This window comes from Lissotriton helveticus, chromosome 11 (genome assembly GCF_964261635.1).
Source record: "Lissotriton helveticus chromosome 11, aLisHel1.1, whole genome shotgun sequence".
NCBI classification, from domain to species: domain Eukaryota; kingdom Metazoa; phylum Chordata; class Amphibia; order Caudata; family Salamandridae; genus Lissotriton; species Lissotriton helveticus.
Window position 1 is genome coordinate 44,387,818 of NC_136072.1, and position 18,517 is coordinate 44,406,334.

Consider the following 18,517-nt stretch of genomic DNA (forward strand, 5'->3'; position numbering starts at 1 on the left):
ACGAATTGCACCTTCTGCATGAAACATGTCGACCGCTAGGTAGATTACACACCGCTGGATCCTTGCACCAGCGTGTATAAATCTCCTCACTGTTTTTAATAAGGTAGTGAACCACACCATTAAAATTACTGCAGTGGATTTGCTAACCTTTTCTAAATTTCCTCACTCACTTTTTGTCTACACTTCCCCTAAAGCCCTCATACCCACATGCACCTACTGGCAGGAGCAAAAATCTCCGGTAAAGAGCCCCATCTTTGGGAGCCCGTCAGACATTGCAGCGCCAGTGTGACGAGGAGCAGAACCCATATGATGAAGCATGACACCTAGCTTGCTGGGTGTGTGAGGGTTTCAGTTCCAAAAGGGGGATTCCCCCCCTCTCTTCCTTTTCACTGGCTTGGTTACGCCTTTTCTACGCACACCTGGGGAACAGCGTATTTCCATTTGTTGTGCCTGAGCGCATAACACTAAGCGATGATGCAGAGAACGAAAGGGACAGTGATTTTGTTCCCTTGCTGTGCCCTATGAATGAGAGATGTAAGGCTTCGTATGCAGGGACCTTACAGACCATCTTACACCCAACCTAGACAGCCACCTCAGCTAACCTCTCTCTCCAGGTCATGCTCATGCAGCTACTCCACACCGCTAGCAAAGTAGCAAAAAGGTCAACATATTGTCTCACGTAGAGCTAAATCTTAAAGAATATATCCCCTCATAGCCCAAGCTAAAAAGTACACTATTCCTTCTATAGGAAAGGGAGGGGTCTATAATTCTAGGTAATATCTGGAGAGATTGTTGCATTGGGTAGGATTAGTGCATCTTTACCTCTGAACGAGGCAAGAGTTTCTGAGTTAGGATCTGGGGAGGAAAACCAACATTAGAGGAATGATCATGAGTAAATCATCAGGGTATTCCTGAAGAAACGTAAAACTCAACTGTTTCCAGAGATGTACAGAGGTCCTTTAAAACACTGATGCCTTTCAGAACCTTTCTGTACCAACCAGGAGCACGCGGAGCATCGACAACCACATGAAGGTCCACACCGCCTCTGGACAGGAGACACTGGGGCTGGGGGAGGGCTCGGGACAGACTCCAACTCTTGGGATTCTCAGAACAAGCCCAGCGGGACATGGCCAATGGAGAGAGAGATTTCAAGACCCAAACACCAAATACTGGAACCGGGCTCTAGGACAGGAAGATATGGACTCCTAGAGCACTCGCTCAAGTCCAGGCTGATCTGGCCAGTGGGCGCTATGGATTTCAAGAGCGGGAGACGCAAGCTCTGGAACTGGGAGGCCCAGATATTGGGACAGGAAGATATGGACTCTTGACTCTGGGCAGTGGGCGCTATGGATTTCAAAAGAGGGAGATGCAAACACTGGAACGGGGAGACCCAGATACTGGGGCAGGGCTCTGGGACTGGAGTTTATGGAATCTTAGGGCACTCGGTTCAGTTCAAGGTGATCTGCCCAATGGGTACTATGGATTTTTAGACCAAAAGAGCCCCCCACTGAGGCAGGATGTATACAGACTGTAACCAGGAGAAGTGAATCCTGAGATGGACAGACAGCCATGGTAGCCGGACACAGGGACAGGGGACCCTGGGCACGTGGACATGGATTTCAGGACAGGGAGGCGTCGCACTTGGGCAGTTACCGCCTCTGAGGCCCGAACTCGCAATGTGCCTGTCCACTCAGACTCCGGGGCAGGGGCGTGGTGTTAATATTTGGAAACACAGACACTGGGGTACGCAGGCACTTGCAATGGGAAACACAAACTCAGAGCCATGGACACCAAGAGAAGGTAACGCTGGACAGAAAGCCCTATATCATGTGACGGAGACACTGCTAGTACTGGGAGACTGACCTGGGAGTAGGATCTGGGGGGGTGAGGGCTTCCCGCTTGCCCTCAGATATTAAAGTGGAGGGTGTGGGGGCAGAGAGTGCAGACATGTTTTAAGGCATGGGCAACGTGGGCAATTGCCAATGGCCCCTCCTTCCAACGGCCCCCCAGGAAAAGTGAGCTTTCTCTTTATATTACTTCTGTGTATTCTATTTCTCCATCTAAACCTCTCTGTCTGCCTCTACCTCCGAGGCTGTCTATCTGTCCCCTGAGTCTGTCTATCTCCCTCCTCTGTCTGCCTTCCTCTACCTCCGAGTCTGTCTATCTGCCCCCCTCTGAGTCTGCTGCCTCCCTCTACCTCTGAGTCTGTCTGTCTGCCCCATCTGAGTCTGTCTGTCTGCCCCCTCTGAGTCTGCTGCCTCCCTCTACCTCTGAGTCTGTCTGCCCCATCTGAGTCTGTCTGTCTGCCCCCTCTGAGTCTGTCTGCCTCCCTTTCCCTCTGTCTGTCTGCCTCTACCCCCGAGTCTGTCTATCTGCCCCCTCCGAGTCTGTCTGCCTCCCTGTCCCTCTGTCTGTCTGCCTCTGCCTGCCTACCTCTACCTCGGAGTCTGTCTATCTGCCCCCTCTGAGTCTGTCTATATACCTGCCTCCCTCTACCTCCGAGTCTGTCTATCTGCCCCCTCTGAGTCTGTCTGACTCCCTGTTCCCTTGTCTGTCTGCCTCTCTCTACCTCCGAGTCTGTCTATTTCTACCTCGGTCTGTCTGTCTGTCTTCCTCTATCTGCCCAGTGGCATTTTAAGGATTTATTGGGTTCCAAGCAAGACATATTTCAGCTGTTTATATGTGACCCTCTTAAAATGTAACATATCATTTCGTTTTCTTTTGTATCTTGCATTCTCGAATTAGCCGAAATGAGTTAGAAAAATTACAAGTTGTGATGTTAAGGGCCCTTTCTTAACTTGAGAAAGAACGGGGAAGTTTTCTGAATCTTCCTTTGTTTTATGCGAGTTCTTCTCTGCCGTGTTCCCAGATTGAATCGGTTTTCTCCAGCGGTCCCTTGCCTACCCTAGAAGGGTTTCATTGTACATCATGATTATTTTGCAACATTTGTTTTTCTTTCCCAACAATTATTTTTCAAAACGGTGCAAGTTTTTGTCTTCACAAAGGCTTGTATGGCCTTTAACATGTAGGTTATTTGGACACCCACCAGGTGCTTAGAAGCGCGCCCGGCATGCAGCGCTACAAAAACGTGCATAGCACCTCGTCGGGCCTTGCTGCATAAGGCGTCAGCCTGAATGCGTGGTGTGTACACTGGGAGACAGCTCTGCTGTCCACAACCCGAGGGATAGCCCTGCTGCACCGGTGCGAGTAAGCTGGATTTTGCAATCTGTTATCAGGCGCGAATCTGGAAGTTTTTTTGCAGCTCGAGAGAGCCTGTTGGGTGTGAGTTAAAAGGCAGAGTGATTAGTGAAACCTGGGCCACCGGTTCGTTGTTAAGGTTTTGAACGAGTGTCTGTTGTAACTGGAAGCTTGACCCTTGACCCCAAGGTTGGCACACCGTCGAGCAGGTCTGCTAAGATGGGTGTTCACCAGTGCTCGAGTCGGGGTACCATGCAGGTGGACGGCGCCCCTCCGCTTATTTTACCGGCAGCTCGATAACTGGAGCAAATGGAGCCACACATTCACTCTTTGGCCTCTCTTTGGCGAGATCGGAGCTCATTCAGAACGCTGCTCCCGCGCTGGCTTCTTTGATGCAATCGCATCTGAGGGGTGAGCGAGAGGAGGGAATGAGTCTGATGGTGCAAGCCACCTTTCGTGACGTCACTTCCTGTCGTGACGTCAGCGTCCCCCCACTTCTTTTTTTTTTTTTTAGGACTTGTGCACTGGAGTTCACCATGATGTGGGTGTAATTGGAGGGCTCGGCCGGATCAGGTGTCCATTGATCGGATCTGTGTACCGCGAGCGATAGCTCTGCTGTCTCAAGTGTGAGTTCACCAGAGCTGCATCAGTGCACCCTCATACAGGGCTATGAGCAACACATGAAGCTTAAGTAACAGCACACAGCGCCAAGAGGCCGTGACGCTGGTCGACACTGCCCTTTAGAGATGCGCAGCTGCCAGGTGCCTCAGGTCCATGCATGAAGCGCTGCTCCTTTGCACTCTGGGACTTGTAGTCCTGTTTTATATTGGATTAAACCCAGGCGCGAAACACCCATTGGGCTCTCTGGGTTTCAGCCCCCTCCCCTCCCCTCATGTGTGTCCGCCCAGGCGGAGACAGCCTTGCAGGCTGGCGACTGTCTTATTGCAGCCGCACCCGAGTACTTCACAGGTCTTTAAAAGGTGAACAGCCATGACAACGCGGGCTTTACACCGCGCTGCCATTACGATGCTGCCATCACAACGATAGCGCTAGATACTAAGGAATAGTAGATTTACTATTCCAACACCTTCCCTACTGTTGCGTAGGCTGGAGTTGGAATAGTAGATCATACTATTCCAAAATCCAGCGCCTACAGCGCAAGTCGTTGTAATGGATGCGTCGTAATGACAGCGCGGTGTAAAAGCCCGCGTTGTCATAACGTACATCCGTTTTTAAAGGCCCATTTACTTGTTAATAAGGCTTTTGTTGTGTTTTCACCCCTTCTTAGAACTGCTCTGCCTATGGCTGGAAGAATTAGCCCCCCCCCCCAAAAAACTGTTTCAGCCACCCCAAATGTGACTCTAGTTGCCCGCCTGATTAAACAAGACTACAAGTCCCAGAATGCAAAGAAAAAACCTGGCCTGGATCAGCACATCACACATGAACCTGTGAAATGTGTCTGGGCTGTAGATGTCATCTGACAATGCGTGTAACCTGAGGGATATCTCTGCTGTTGTCCTGCTCAACGCCACATTGGTAAGCAGGATGTTTGCCTGTTGTGAACTCGGCAGGGCTGGGTTAGTCTTTAATCCCTCCGCAGGAAGGGAGATAAGGTACGGACAGCTCAGTCGGCTGCAAGCCCAGAGTTTCATCTTCCGCCTGGACTCCTGCCCCTGGGCGCTCAGTCCTAATCCCAGGTGAGCGGCATCATTGCTCCACTTTCACTCTTGTGTAATGATCAACTAATCCAGTGTGGTGAAGCCAGGATTGAGTTACTAATCCTTCCAGGTACACAATACTCTAGTTCTGTGTTTACACTGACAGCACTGGGCTTACACTAGAAGGGGGAGAGGCATTCTTCCAGCCCTGAAGTTTCATTTTATTTTATGCGTTTTTATATAGTACGGACTTTACCCGAAGGTGTCGGAGCGCTTCACAATAGGAACAGAACTGATACATGAGGAGAAAAATACAAGTGAACAAATTACAAAAGCAAACGTTATGTTACATGAGGTAAAAGTGACAATTGTGAGCAAACAAAATACAAGAGGTAGGAAACGGTGCATTACAGGAGGAAGAAGTGACGTGTGCTGGTTACAAAAGCGTACAAAGTACAAGTAGAGGTATAGTACTGCAATATATGGCAGACACTCAAACACAAGAACAAACGTTACGTAGGCAGTGGTGGCACTTGTGCAAGTATCTAAGGCAAACAAAATGTAAGAGGTAGCAAACAGTGTGTTACAAGAGAAAAGTGACGTGTGCATGTTACAAATGAGTACCAAACACAGGTAGAAGGATAATACTGCAATAGCTGACAGAACACACTGGGAAGGCACTTCCATAGTCATGGAGAAAAGGATTCTCCATAATTGAGGGTCTTCCATCCGATAATAGAGAGGGTGTGAATTACATTTGGAAGTGTCTTTGAAGGAGGAGAACTTTGAGGTCAGTTTTGAAGGCCTGAGAGGAGGTGGTGGTCTGGAGCTGAGGCGGAAGTGAGTTCCAGATTCTCACTGCGTTGCCTGAAAAGGATTGGGCCATTGATCTTTCCTTCTTGAAAGTGGGAGGTTCAAGCAGTAAATTTTCCGCATTATACATTTCTGGTACAAACTCAAGTACAAGCTGCACTCAAGCGGACGGCCTGTAGTTCGGGCCAAGGCTAACCGCAATCAATAACGTCAAACACATTTCCCTCCACAAACATGACAGAGTTCTGATTTGCAAATCATAAAGGTTTATTAAAGCATTACAAATTACAGTTACGAATTCATGTAATCGAAGTAGTTGTGCATCATTAGTCAATATATGAATGTATTAGTCAATATAATTCAAGAGGCCTTCAAAATAATAAATGCAAAGACAAACTGTTATAAAGTTGTCTCAAAATAAATCAAAGCACACTCCATTTCCCTTGAAAGGGAAAGATCCCTAATTATTTAACCCCTTGGCTGCGGCGGTAATTCCGCCGCGGCGCTAGGGGGGAGGGGGGCCGCGCGGCGCCACCATGCTCGTGACAGAACCACTCCGCCACGGGCGCACAGTGCTTGTGACGGAGTGGTTCCGTCACGGCCGTGCCTGCTCAATAGAACGCGCCGCGCAGGCGTGGAATTCCATTAGAGTGGGCGGCGGCCGCGCCGTGACGGAACCACCCCGTCACCAGCACAGCGCGTCGTGGCTCGTGACAGAGTGGTTCCGTCACGAGCATGCAAGGGGTTAAGCTACGGAAAGTCGGGGACAAGGTGTCAGCACGGAATGCCTCTAAAAGGCAGTATATATGAATCAGATACTTATTTTTATATTGATTTGAGTTTTATAGAGTGCGAACCAGACCTGTGAAGGTATCAGAGCGCTTTACAGGATTGACAGGTAAAATACATGAGCTTGGGAAGGATGGGTACAGTTGGGGTAAAAACAGGTAGTTGCGTCAAGTAATAGGAAAGGGAAGAATGGCAGAAACAAACCATGGAAACAGTTGGGAAAGGAACCTATGGTGACATTGTACAAGTGAGGTAGTGACAAGACCAGGGAAGGATATAGATTCAACACGCAAACGGGAACAGTAAATGCCCAAGAGTCCAACTCCTGTGGATAAGAGAAAAGGACATTCTCTGTAAAGGGAGCAGAAAAGGCATCTCCTCCCTAACTCTGCATTGCAAAATAGTTTAAATAATCTTTCTCCAACCAAGATGGCCACACATGATTCCCATGACGAGAACTAGGCAGGATAAATTCCGCTTCGATAATACGAGTTTCGATCTTTTCCTTGACGAATACACAGTGGAGCCTCTGACGAAGGACCTTCAGATGGACATCTCCAGCAGGGTGATACACTTCAGCTAAGATGTTCTCATTCGCAGCTGCTCACTCATTACATCACTCCCCAAGGGATATGCAAAGATGATCATTCACATGAGGATGAAAACAAAAGGTACATTCAGTCAATGTAGGCTGGCACAGGTTTGCTTTTGTAAAGAGAAGAAGGAAAACTACACAGCAAGAAGGAAAGAAGGCAACTACAGGTTCACCATTGAAAATTGAGGCCTACATTATCCATGGTTAATTCAATGTGAAAATCACAAAACGAATGCATTGTTTTTGTTGTTTTTTGTTTTGTTTTATGTAGCGCAAACTTGACCCGAAGGTATCAAAGCACCTTACATAGCACCAGTTGCGTTACAGATGGACACACTCATTTTGTTAGGCACAGGGAGATTAGGTAATTTTCCCAGAATCACAGGATGTTGAGCGCCGTTGCCGAGACTTTAACCCGGTTCCCCAGCTTCGAGGTCGACCGCTTTAGCCATAGGCCACATGCATTGCAGATTAATGTAAGTGTACGTGCCAGGCATTTCATTATGCAAAAGGAACACGTTTCCAGCCGAGGCAATGAGCCTAAAACAGAAAGACCTTATCTATGGGGATTTTGACGTAGGGTAGCACAGCAAGTCACCTTGCTGTGCTGCCCAACGTCAAACTGAAAGGGCAGGAATGCACCGTATTCATCCAATACCGTATTTCCCCCTGTGCTGGCGCTGTTCGGCAGTCTAGCTCCAATGCAGGTACCATGGTGCAAGGGTGCCTATGTTGTCGGCAGGATTGTTTTTGTGCAGGAAGGGGCACCTTCCTGCACAGAAACAATCCAAAGAGGTGTTTCCTCTTCCTGTGTGTTCTGCAAGATGCAGCAGACATAGAAAGAGGAAAAACAGAGGAGAAATAAAGATACTTCTCATTAAACCCGCCCTGGGGAGGCCTAAGATTTTGACACATTGCCCGGTTTACAAGTCCTTGTAAATCTGGGAATGCCTAAAAACCTGTGGGAGTTGCATGGGAACACCCTTTGTAACGCCCAGGGAACACCGCCCGAGTGCAGAGTAAGGCGACGCAGTGATTTATGAGACCGCGCAAAGCCACGGCTTCATAAATGTGACTCCGAGCTTTACGTCACGCATGTGCCACTTTGTGTGGTGCAAATGTGACGCAGCCTCTCATAAATATGTCCCCATGTGCCAATGATCTATAAAAGAAAAGATTTGGAAGTAAGGACAGCAGATTCACTTTTCCTGCTGATGCTCCTCTTCATTAGAGCAGTAGAGAAATTTCACTTTCTGTGATGTCTTCATGGACCTGCCGATTCTTCAGCTTTAAGGGTAAAACCAGATGCAAGACTGGATGGATTTTTTTGCAATAGGTCTCCTGCGCCGGTAGGTGTCCTTAGTTTGTGCCGGGTACCACCCCTGCATGACGTCACCAGCACCATGTTTTTAGCGCCTGGACCCTGATGTCAGTTCCATCTTTCAAGGCGCTTCAGCACAGCTCTGGATCAGCGGTCCCTGGAGCATGATTCGTCCCACGTTGTCCCCTTCACCCACCCCACAAAGAGAGCACGAGGCTGCACAGGCCTGGGCCCTTGTAGGTGTCAGTTACACTACACTTACAGGGCCAAAGGCGTTGTGTCCTATGTAGAAAGAAGCCAGGAGCCAGGATGTATATTTGGGTCTTCTTTATTAATCTTCAGTACGGGATACATCTGTCTTGACTCCAGCCAGCCTAGTGTGGTACCAGCTAGAGGCAGCAGGGCTAGAATACATGTTATACATTTAAGTAGGGTATAACAAAAGGTTTCTGTGGCGACGAAGAACTTGTAGGACACACCGGCAACAAGAGAGGTCTCTTTGACTCACTCCTGCAGCTTCTTTTCATCCTGCGTTCATTTCAATCTTGTCCTATCTTTCCTTCTCTCTCTTGCTCTGGGCCAAAGTCTGATGTTGAAAAAGAAGTTCCGATCCCCAGGAATGAGCGCCGGTGCCCCCACCTTGCAGGGACTGGCATTAATTAAGCAGGGGCTCTTCTGGAAGCAGGGTTGGATTGGGATTGAAAATCGGCCCGGGCACGCTGAAAAAAAGTGGCCCACATTTGCATATTGTCTTTCTGCAAAACACTGCTTCGTGACATTTTATTAAAAAAAGGGGGGGAGGGGGGTAAAAATTGCACAGATTAGTTTGCACTGGTGAAACACACCTGAAAACAAGTGAGGCCACTTCTGCTCAGGCCCCCTGACTCCGCTCAATATGCATAAATTAATGGGCCGGCCGAGCGTGAGAAAGGGAGTGACAGTGCACCTCTGCATCTTGATAAAAGGGAGGTAATGGACGCCCATCTGCCTCCAGAAAGGCCACTCAGGCACCCACTGGGCTGCCGGCAGTATCCGAACAATGCAGAAACCACCTAAATCGGCCCCCCAGACTGCTCAAAAAAGCAGCCCACCGCTGGAACTGGACACCGGCCCCTCGGGCATTGCCCGAGTGCCCGTGTTACCAATCCGACCCTGTCTGGAAGGTAAGAAAGGCCGCAGGTCCGGTGGTATGCAAATGAAGCTAGCGTTGTAAACATGGATACATCACGTTCCTGTGCATGTCCATCAGCATTACAACGCGGCAGTGAGGCTTTAGTGAGTGCACTGACGCAGGCTTGGGACTGTTGTCAGCTGGGACACCAGGCTCGGTGGCAACCACCCCACGGGGGGGCGGTGACGTGCAGACACTCACTAGCAGGTGCCTCCCTATCTGACAGATATTCCTGTTATTCTTGTTCTTGTAAGCATCTGGTTTCTGCTGTGAAGGCGAAAGCAAATGTCTCTTATCATTGATTGAATGAATGAATGAATTCCAACAGTGGTATGGCACACTATGGCCCTGTTATAAGTTGGGTGGTGCAGTTTGCGACAGTGGGATACCGCCGCGCCCACATATATAGGTGGTCACACCCGGGTGGCCAGGGGGCTCTCCATGCCACTCGAGTCAAGCTATCCTGGCTGATGAGGGCTGAAACCCCGAAACCGGTCCCAGGATGCTTGTTCCGAGTCCAGGGAAGACCTAGCAGTTCGGCTGGACTGTTCCCATGAGGCACAGGGTCAAGACTGATTTGCATATGGCTGGGTCCAAACTGGAATGGCATGGTGAGAAAAAAAACGATGGATTTAGACCCCGACCTCTGTACTGGGGTGAATGTATGACATTGTTCTGCATTCTGTCCTTCAATTGTTACTTTTTGCAGGGTGCATCCAGGTGTAGGAATGCTAGCCAGAACTGTTACTTCCAGCACCTATCTGTCTCATGGCCCTGTAGAAGGCTCCAAGCGAAACGCGTCGGCTGTCTCTTTACTGCACGACGCAGTTGTTTGTTCAAAGATATAAATAAGTAAAAAACAAACCTGCAAAACTCCTGAGTTGTGCCACTCGCTGCCTGAATCCGAGGAATTCTGTGTTGTGAATTGCATCGGTGAGCTTTTGCATTATTTACATAAAAGCTTTGGCAACTGAGACTCTTTTCTCAGGCTTTACTGGCACACACAGAGCAGGTGCAGTATAGGCAGCAGCACAGCACTGGTGGCTTTCACAGTTACATATGCAGCACACGCAGCATCTACATAGGGCACAGAACATGTCACACAGGTGCTACCAGTGCAGCATCAGAGCCTAGGCTCTCCCAGGAATAATAATGCACTCTACTTCCAGTAAGCGTGAGTCCTTCCAAACATCTTCCTTGTTTCTGCCCAGGGCAGATCTACCACCGGGTAAGGTGGGCAGATGAATAACTAGAACCTGAATCTGGATCTAACCCCCAGACCCTGTCCCCCTGTTGTCTCCCCTCCCTGTTTTTTGGGATTCAGTTTGGTGGCCTGGCCTGATACTGTGGTTGGTGTGCAGCAAGGGTGCCATGACCTTCTCTTTAGTCAGTCCTTGGAGGGCTGGATCCATGCCAGATTTTTAGAATATCCCAAATTAGATGAATGAAGTTATCTTAAAAACCTGGCTTGGATCCGGCCCTCCAGCACCGACTTTGGAGAAGCCTGCATTCATCCAAGAAAGGACAATTCACCCCCTCGTGCTTTGTTGAGTAGTAAAAGAATGCCATAAAAGGGGTGCAGTGAGCCCTTTATGCCTGAAAGCACCTAAATACACCATATTGGGGACACCATTTTGTAGTGTCTGTCTTTCCTTCAGCAACCTAATGCATTCTGGGGGTTGTAGTGTTGGTTCCTTCCAACTAAACTAATTGGACAAATAGACCTATAAACAAAGAGCAGAAACAAAAGGCAGGTTCAACCAGGGCCGGACTAGCCGTGGCGGGCATTGGGCATTTTCCCGGTGGTCCTGAAGGGTGGGGGCCCGATTGGACCGATGGGGGCGTTTTTGGTACACAGGCCTATTTTGCAGCAGTGCTGCAATTTTAGCCCCCTGTACCAAAAGCAGCAGCAGTGTTTCCCACCAGCCCCCCACGTGGGTCAGACTTAGTTGCTAGGGCTGGTTTGCGTTCCCAGACCGGCCCCGGTTTCAACTGGAAAGTTAGACGATGATTAATGAGTTTGAAGCGGAGAAAAAGGAAGAAGACTCCAGAAAGTAGGGCACACACCAGTCTAGATACCAAGATATGCACTTATTTCACACCTCCTACTTTCCCCTAGACATATTCTTCCAGTTGTCTCACCTGGAGAAATTTACATAGGAAAAAGACAAGAAAAAAGAATGGCCATCAAGAGTGGTGCAACTTCATCTGCATGTTTTCCCCATTCTGACCTCATTAACTCATAATGGGGGTAGTAAAATGACTCTAAGGTAGAACCATGCACTGTAGGGGCGGATTTACCCCCGGATGGTTATAGGGCACCATTAGGGTTGCTCCCTCCCTTTGGGTCATTACGGACACTGTCTCCAGTCCTGGAGGTTTGTGTCTTAGTCGAATACATTCTGGGTGTTGTAGGCTTGATTTTATTTCATGAAACCAATTGAAACAGTTCTTCCCAAGCTTTTTAGAACCACAACCCACTTTTTAGAACAACAAACTTTCAAAAACCACCTAGCTTTGTAGGACACGAGGAGGGTGAATTTTTAACGTAACTAAAGCATTGTCTGGTAGCGCACTGTCATTTATAGACAGCGCATTTTCCATTGAAATGGGCAATACATTTGCGCAGATATACAGTTTTACTGATAAAACTATATTGCACAAATTAGTATATGTGGACATCAGGTTTCATTGAATGTTTATCATTTGTGCATCACCAAATAAAGCGTCCTGTTTGTTTTGATCCCATTAAAATCTTTGTTTCCATCACCCTTCAGAATTACAAAAAAGTGCTTCATTTTTGCTTTCCTAAAAGATGCATATGTAGTGTTCATTTACAGGTATTTACATTTTGTTGTGTGTTTAAAAAAATGGCACCCTACAGCCTTTCCTTTCACACTTCCTGTAGCCCACCAAGATTCTAACATAACACAAAGCATGATATTGTTGGGCTAAGCAGTTGTCTGTTTTTGTTATTCTTGTGGTGCATAGTATTATGGTGTTGTAGGGTTGGTGTGTTATTATTTGCAGTTGGTGTTTTGTATTAGTGTGTTGTTTCTATTGCAGTTGTTTTATTGTTCAGAATTTCTATAACACTTTTGCCAAAGCACTTTACAGTCGTAAAAAGGTTCAATAAATAACTGCATATCACAAACCACAGAAAAGATGCAATTTACAGTTGTGGAAAAGTTCAATAAATATCTGAGCATATAACAAATCATGGAAAAAATGCACTTCACAGTTATGATATGGTTCAATAAGTATCCGAGCATGTAACAAACCAATAAAAAAGAAGCACGGTACAGTTATGAAATAGTTCAATAAATATCTGAGTATATATAAAATCATAGAAAATAAGCACTTTACCATTAAGAAATGGTTCTATTAATTTTGCTGCATGAACGCTGTGCAGTTTGTTCAGACCTGCACTGGCAGAAAGCCTTCTGTCTATCGGCCAAGAGACCTTCTAAGGCATGGGAAAGTAGGCAATTGCTCAGGGCCCCCACCTTCTAAGGTGCCCCCTTATGAAAGAACACTCCCCCTCTGGAACTCTTCTGTGTATTTTTTTTAAAATCTTAATCTGTAGCATATCATTTAACACTGTTAGGCAACATAGGGTTTGAATTAGCTAGAAATGGTTAACACATTCAAAGTTATTCCAAACAGGGGCCCTCAAAACCGTTATGATGGCACTGCATTGTCCAATGTAAGTTTCCCACCCTTGCTGCCAACCCCTTTATCGCTCCAGGCCAACCACACTCAGACTTGCTTGGAATTGGCCAACTTTATCCTCTTCACAGTACACCATATCCAAAATGGTACACTCTGAGCTGCTACATTAAAATTAAATTAGAGATATTATCAGAATTTTTTTATATTTTGGTACTAAGTTTCTGATGTGTCCATCACTGTAGGCACCAGGGGCCGACACCACCTGCTCTACGCTCCTGGGGTGGTGGCCCTGTCAACTGAAGAGAAGGTTGCACCACCACACAAGTAGGTTGTACAATCAGAAGCACTAACCGAGGACCTCCTAACACATTCAAACTCTTGCGACGCAGAGCGAGACGATAGTCTAAGGTAAGTAATAACACAAAAGTACATTACTTAAGGCCTCTGAGTCTTCCTCATGATCAGTAGCTGATTCTTTTCAACAACCATGACAACAATAATTCTGTTCTAGCCTCCCTGCCTCTCAAGAGCCTAAATGGGGGTTCACCAGCTGTGCTGAGAGGTGTGTGATGGTAACCCCACACTTTTTCTGAAGAAAAAATATATCAACACCATATTGGAAAGCTGTCTGTATATCGTACTCCAATGCCCTGTTCATCCTCTCGACCGCACCGTTAGATTGAGGACTATACAAAATATTTTGTAAAATTTGATACTCTTTTCCTTCAAGAACTTCTCATTTCCTCCAACACCAAGTGTGTACCATCACAGCAGGTGCCAGGGGCCAGTGTCCACGGTCCTATCTTCGCAAAGCATGCCACGACAGGGCCGCGGCTAGTCCTAAGTTCACCGTAGCTTCAGGAATCTTTGCCGCCTCCACAGTTGGTGGCCTGGGCTTTGACAGTGGGCAAACACGCTGGCTACCCCAGCCAGTTTGAATCTGGGGTTTCCATGGATGCACCACTGTGGCCTTGCACTGTGACCTTGCACTGTTGAGCAGGTAAACACAAGGCCGATCAATAATACCTGGGCCCAGCTTCAGCACTCCATGCCAGAGATGTGCGTTTATCTCACTAAGGTGTGCCCTTCGACCTGAAATTTGAAATTCAGGTAGGATGCTAGGCAGGGAGTCACCTCTTTCATCACACTCACGTGTCAACGTGATGTGTAATAGCAAACACAGCACACTGCCTGTATTTCCTGGATTCCCCTGGAGCAGTAATATCAAAAGCGCCCCCGGGGCTTGGTTGCATAGAAGAACCCCGCACATGCTTGCGTGGCCCCTTCTATAATTCAGATTGCACCCACACACATACAAATCGCCAGCTCAATCCTAAGAGGGCGTTCTCTCATTTGCATGGGGCATCAAACACTGTGCCTCTGCGCCTGCACTGTATTACAGTCACTAGAGCAGAAACAAAGAGGCTGTTAGGAGGTGCCAGGCTGTGTGCCACAAAGAGGTGGTACACAGTCTATTTGCCCTTCGAAGGTGCTCCTTGAAAGGGCCTAAGAGGGTCCCATGGACTCCCCCAGACATTCCCGTGCAGGCAGGTTCAGTCACTGCCGCACCCACCTGCTGGGTGATCTCTTCTCTCTTTAAAGAGCAGGGTGAGTAGCTGCCTACACAATGAAAGTGAAAGGCTTCAAAGAACTGGTCCCTTATTGCCAAAGGGGTGCAACGGACGTGTGTGCCAACTTTTTGTGCCTCCGGGGTACTTTGGTATTACAGAATTGGTGGCAATGCTTGCACTGACCCTTCAGTAAAACGGATCTCACCTGTGCACATGTAGCGACTTGAAGAGTACAACCCTCTATGTGCATGGGTGCGTGGCATAGCAGATGAGGAAACACTTTACCTCTCCACCGTGCCTTGTGATATAGCTACAAGCACAGGCGCAAAGGAGCTGTTGAGGGCACACAACGAGGTGGCACACAGTGAGTGCACACCATGGAGGGGGAAGTGATCTTATTGACCTCCCCAGACATTACCCTGCAGGTGGTTGCAGCAATCTACTGCACCCCCCACTGTAGGGGATCTGTGCCCACTTTCAGTTGCAAGTTGAGTGCCGCTTGCAAGTGAAACGTGGACTGGTGGCTTTGCACAGCCGACCCACTTTAGGCTAATGGGCTGCCCCCAGGGCAGGTGCGAGTACCTGGCTGCTCTAGGGCCCGCGCCATCATTGTGATAGGGCGCATTGACCTGGTCTGCGCCTGTCGCACCCAGTTAAAGGTGTGCTGTGGCGCATTCCAAGCCAGTGAGCAATATATGTGATGTGGGCGCCGGTCCCCCTTTCATGAATGGGCTGTTCCCAGTGTGGGCATTGGTTGTTACCTGTACTGGGTACGGCGCATTTATTGTGATGGAGCGAACTGAACCGGTCTATGCCCGGCACACCCGTTAAAGGTGTGGCGCAGGCCAGGACTGGTCTGTGACCGTATCTATAGTATGAGCCCTGATCACACCCCAAACAGTTGCGGCCCGTGCAGGTAAGAGTGGTGGGGCGGTGGGGTCGGGTTGGGGGGTGATTCGACAGACGACCACAAGGGAAATCTGAATAAATATTTCATTTTCCCTCATTGTCATCTGTCGAAATCCCCCCCACCGGGCCCCACCGCCCCATCGCTCTTACCTGCACAAGCCGCGGCTGACCCCAAAATATTGGTATTAATCATCTATTGTACTTTTTGTCCCTTAAAATATTCAGTACTGCAGTGCAAGTCAATAGGAAGCTGAACTCTCCCTACTGCTCTTCAAATATCTGCATCTTGCTGGTTCCCAAATTCTCGCGGGCACGGTTTTGACTGATTAACTCATATTCATATAAAATGGCACCATCTCCTTAAGTTGACCTTTAACCTGCAGAGTTTTTTTTACTTAACCACATTAAGCATCACACCTTTCGCTACTTCTGGCTATTTAGCCGATAGGGTATTGCACTTTGAGATTTTTAAGCACTTACACACAGAATATAAGCTGCAATTCCCTGAAAGCAAACTGCTGTTACTTAAAAATCGAATGCTTGCTGAAACCCATAAGACATTTAGCCTCTTGAGAGCTATTAATAGTTGGAGCTGGCAAACTCCTTTTTAGATTTCGCCTACACGCCGCCCCCGGTCGCGAGAAAGTGTCACTCATAGTCGTTGAATGTCACTCATAATTATATTGAAATTGTAAACTGTCACACATAAGCAATCTAAAACCTTGGCAGCTATGCCCTTTACTTACCATTGGCTGGCTCCCACGTCACTCTTCTTTCCTTCCATCCTTCCTTGGTCTGGCCTTTTCTGCCAGACCTCATGTGATGTCCAAACGTTAGCTAGTGCGCTGCTCTGGGTCAGCCGCACCCGGCCACTGGTTTCTTTCCCTCAGCCCCTCAGCCATTGGTTGATCAAAGTGCTATTCACAGTTTGGACTACTTTCTCCCGACTGTCATGCTACTGACTATAAGTGGCATTATTAGCAGGGCTCAAGTTGGGGTACCAAGCGGGTGGATGGCATCCCCCCACTTATTTTACTGGGAGCTCGATAACTGGAGCAAATGGAGCCACACATTCACTGTTTGGCCTCTCTGGGGCGAGATCGGAGCTCACAGCACGCTGCTCACGCGCTGGCTTCTCCGATGCAATCGCATCTAAGGGGTGAGCGAGGGGAGGCAATGAGTCTGATGGTGCAAGCCACCTTTTGTGACGTTTCTTCCTGTCATGACGTCAGCGTCCCCCCCGCTTCTTTTTTTAGGACTTGATGATTAATCTGCCTTTATAGAGCTTCCATTGCAATGCATGGATGGCGACGTGGCCATGCACTGAAAGGGAGAACCGCCCCTTCACCTACTACCTGTAGTGTCCTGCGGCGCCGGTTTTTGACCTGACCAGATCCCACCCTTGTCGCCACCGAGGATAACCCTAAAAGGACGTGGGAATGTGTAAGCGCAGACTTTGGACATCTTCCCGATGGACGCTATGCACTGGTGATCATCGATGATTTCACAAAGTATCCGGAAGTGGAGATTGAAGGGAGCCAGGCGGCCACGGAAGTCATTGCCAAGTTCGAAAAAACCATTGCTACGCACGGAATATTCGAGGTGGTCAGAACAGACAATGGTCCACCCTTCCACGGACAGAAGTTTGCGGACTACCTAAGGAGCTGGGGGATCACCCACAGGAAAGTGACTCCCCGCTGGCCCCAGGCCAACGGGGAAGTGGAGAGATTTATGCGTACGCTCAACAAAACAATACGCATTGCCCACGCTGACGGATCACCCGTGGAAAGAGCCATCTACAGCTTCTTACGAGAGTACCGGCTGACACCTCATCTCACAACCGAAGCAGCCCCCTGTCCAGCAACCATGGGCCGAGTAGTGAAAGACACCATCCCGAACCACCCTAACTGGGTCCCAGCTCGAATGGATGTGGTAAGAACTCTGGCTAACCGCACCCAATCCAACAACCAAGCCAGCACCAGGAGACGAGCTAAAGTATCGGACATCCAAGAAGGAGACAACGTATTCATCAAAGACCGACATCCAGGGAGCAAATTCTGGCTCCCGTTCGAACACCAGCCCTGGACTGTTCTCCGCCGGACTGGCACCATGGTGGCCGCCCAGAGAGGGTCCGAAGTTGTAACTCGAAACATCTCATTTTTCAAAAAGGTACACCCCAAATCACCGGATTGTCAGGAGCCGGATCGTTCGACAACCAGGCCTAGCCAGCCAATCAACGCATGAAGACGACTATGAACTACCAGAGTATTACCCCACAGGAAGTGAGAACCGAATGGACCCGGACAATCGGCCAATGCCGGAGGCACCAGGGGAGAGCCTGCCAAGCTCTCCTGTGTGGTCTCCGACAAGGGAAACCTTGCCGAGAGCAACACCGTCAGTGCCATCGTCAAGAGGGGAGCATTCCAGGTATAGTCTCCAGGTATAGTCTGTGCCAGAATCCAGCTCCATCCTCCCGGCTAGCTGACTTCGTGGTGTGACCATCCAGAGACTAGAAGCCAAGAGACTGGTAACAGATCCTCGTAATTTCTATGATGCTGGTTATGTTTCGTTCAAATAAAGGTTAGGAGGAATGTAGTGTCCTGCGGCGCCGGGTAGCATTCCAGCCTACCCACGCCTGCGAGGGCACGTCAGCGTGAGCGCGTGTCGTCACGCGCTCGTTATAAAAATAAAATGGGCGTGGCCGACGAGTCAGTCGGGAGCCACGAGTCAAAGCTTATACCGGCTCCGAGTCTCATTAATATTACGGCGCCGCTATTAATAGCGCTAGCGCTCATTAAGTCATCACACTACCGACCTACA

General features: G+C 48.6%; 1 protein-coding gene across 1 annotated transcript in view; it reads right to left on the reverse strand.

The window, feature by feature from the left end:
* The window catches only part of DRC9 (dynein regulatory complex subunit 9), a 200,699-nt gene extending 184,192 nt beyond the window's left edge, over positions 1–16,507 (reverse strand). Inside the window, exon 1 of the mRNA XM_078668068.1 lies at positions 16,444–16,507. The gene's annotated coding sequence lies outside the window, so the exon portion shown is untranslated. The remainder of the gene's footprint in view (positions 1–16,443) is intronic.
* Between the last annotated feature and the right edge of the window lie 2,010 nt (positions 16,508–18,517).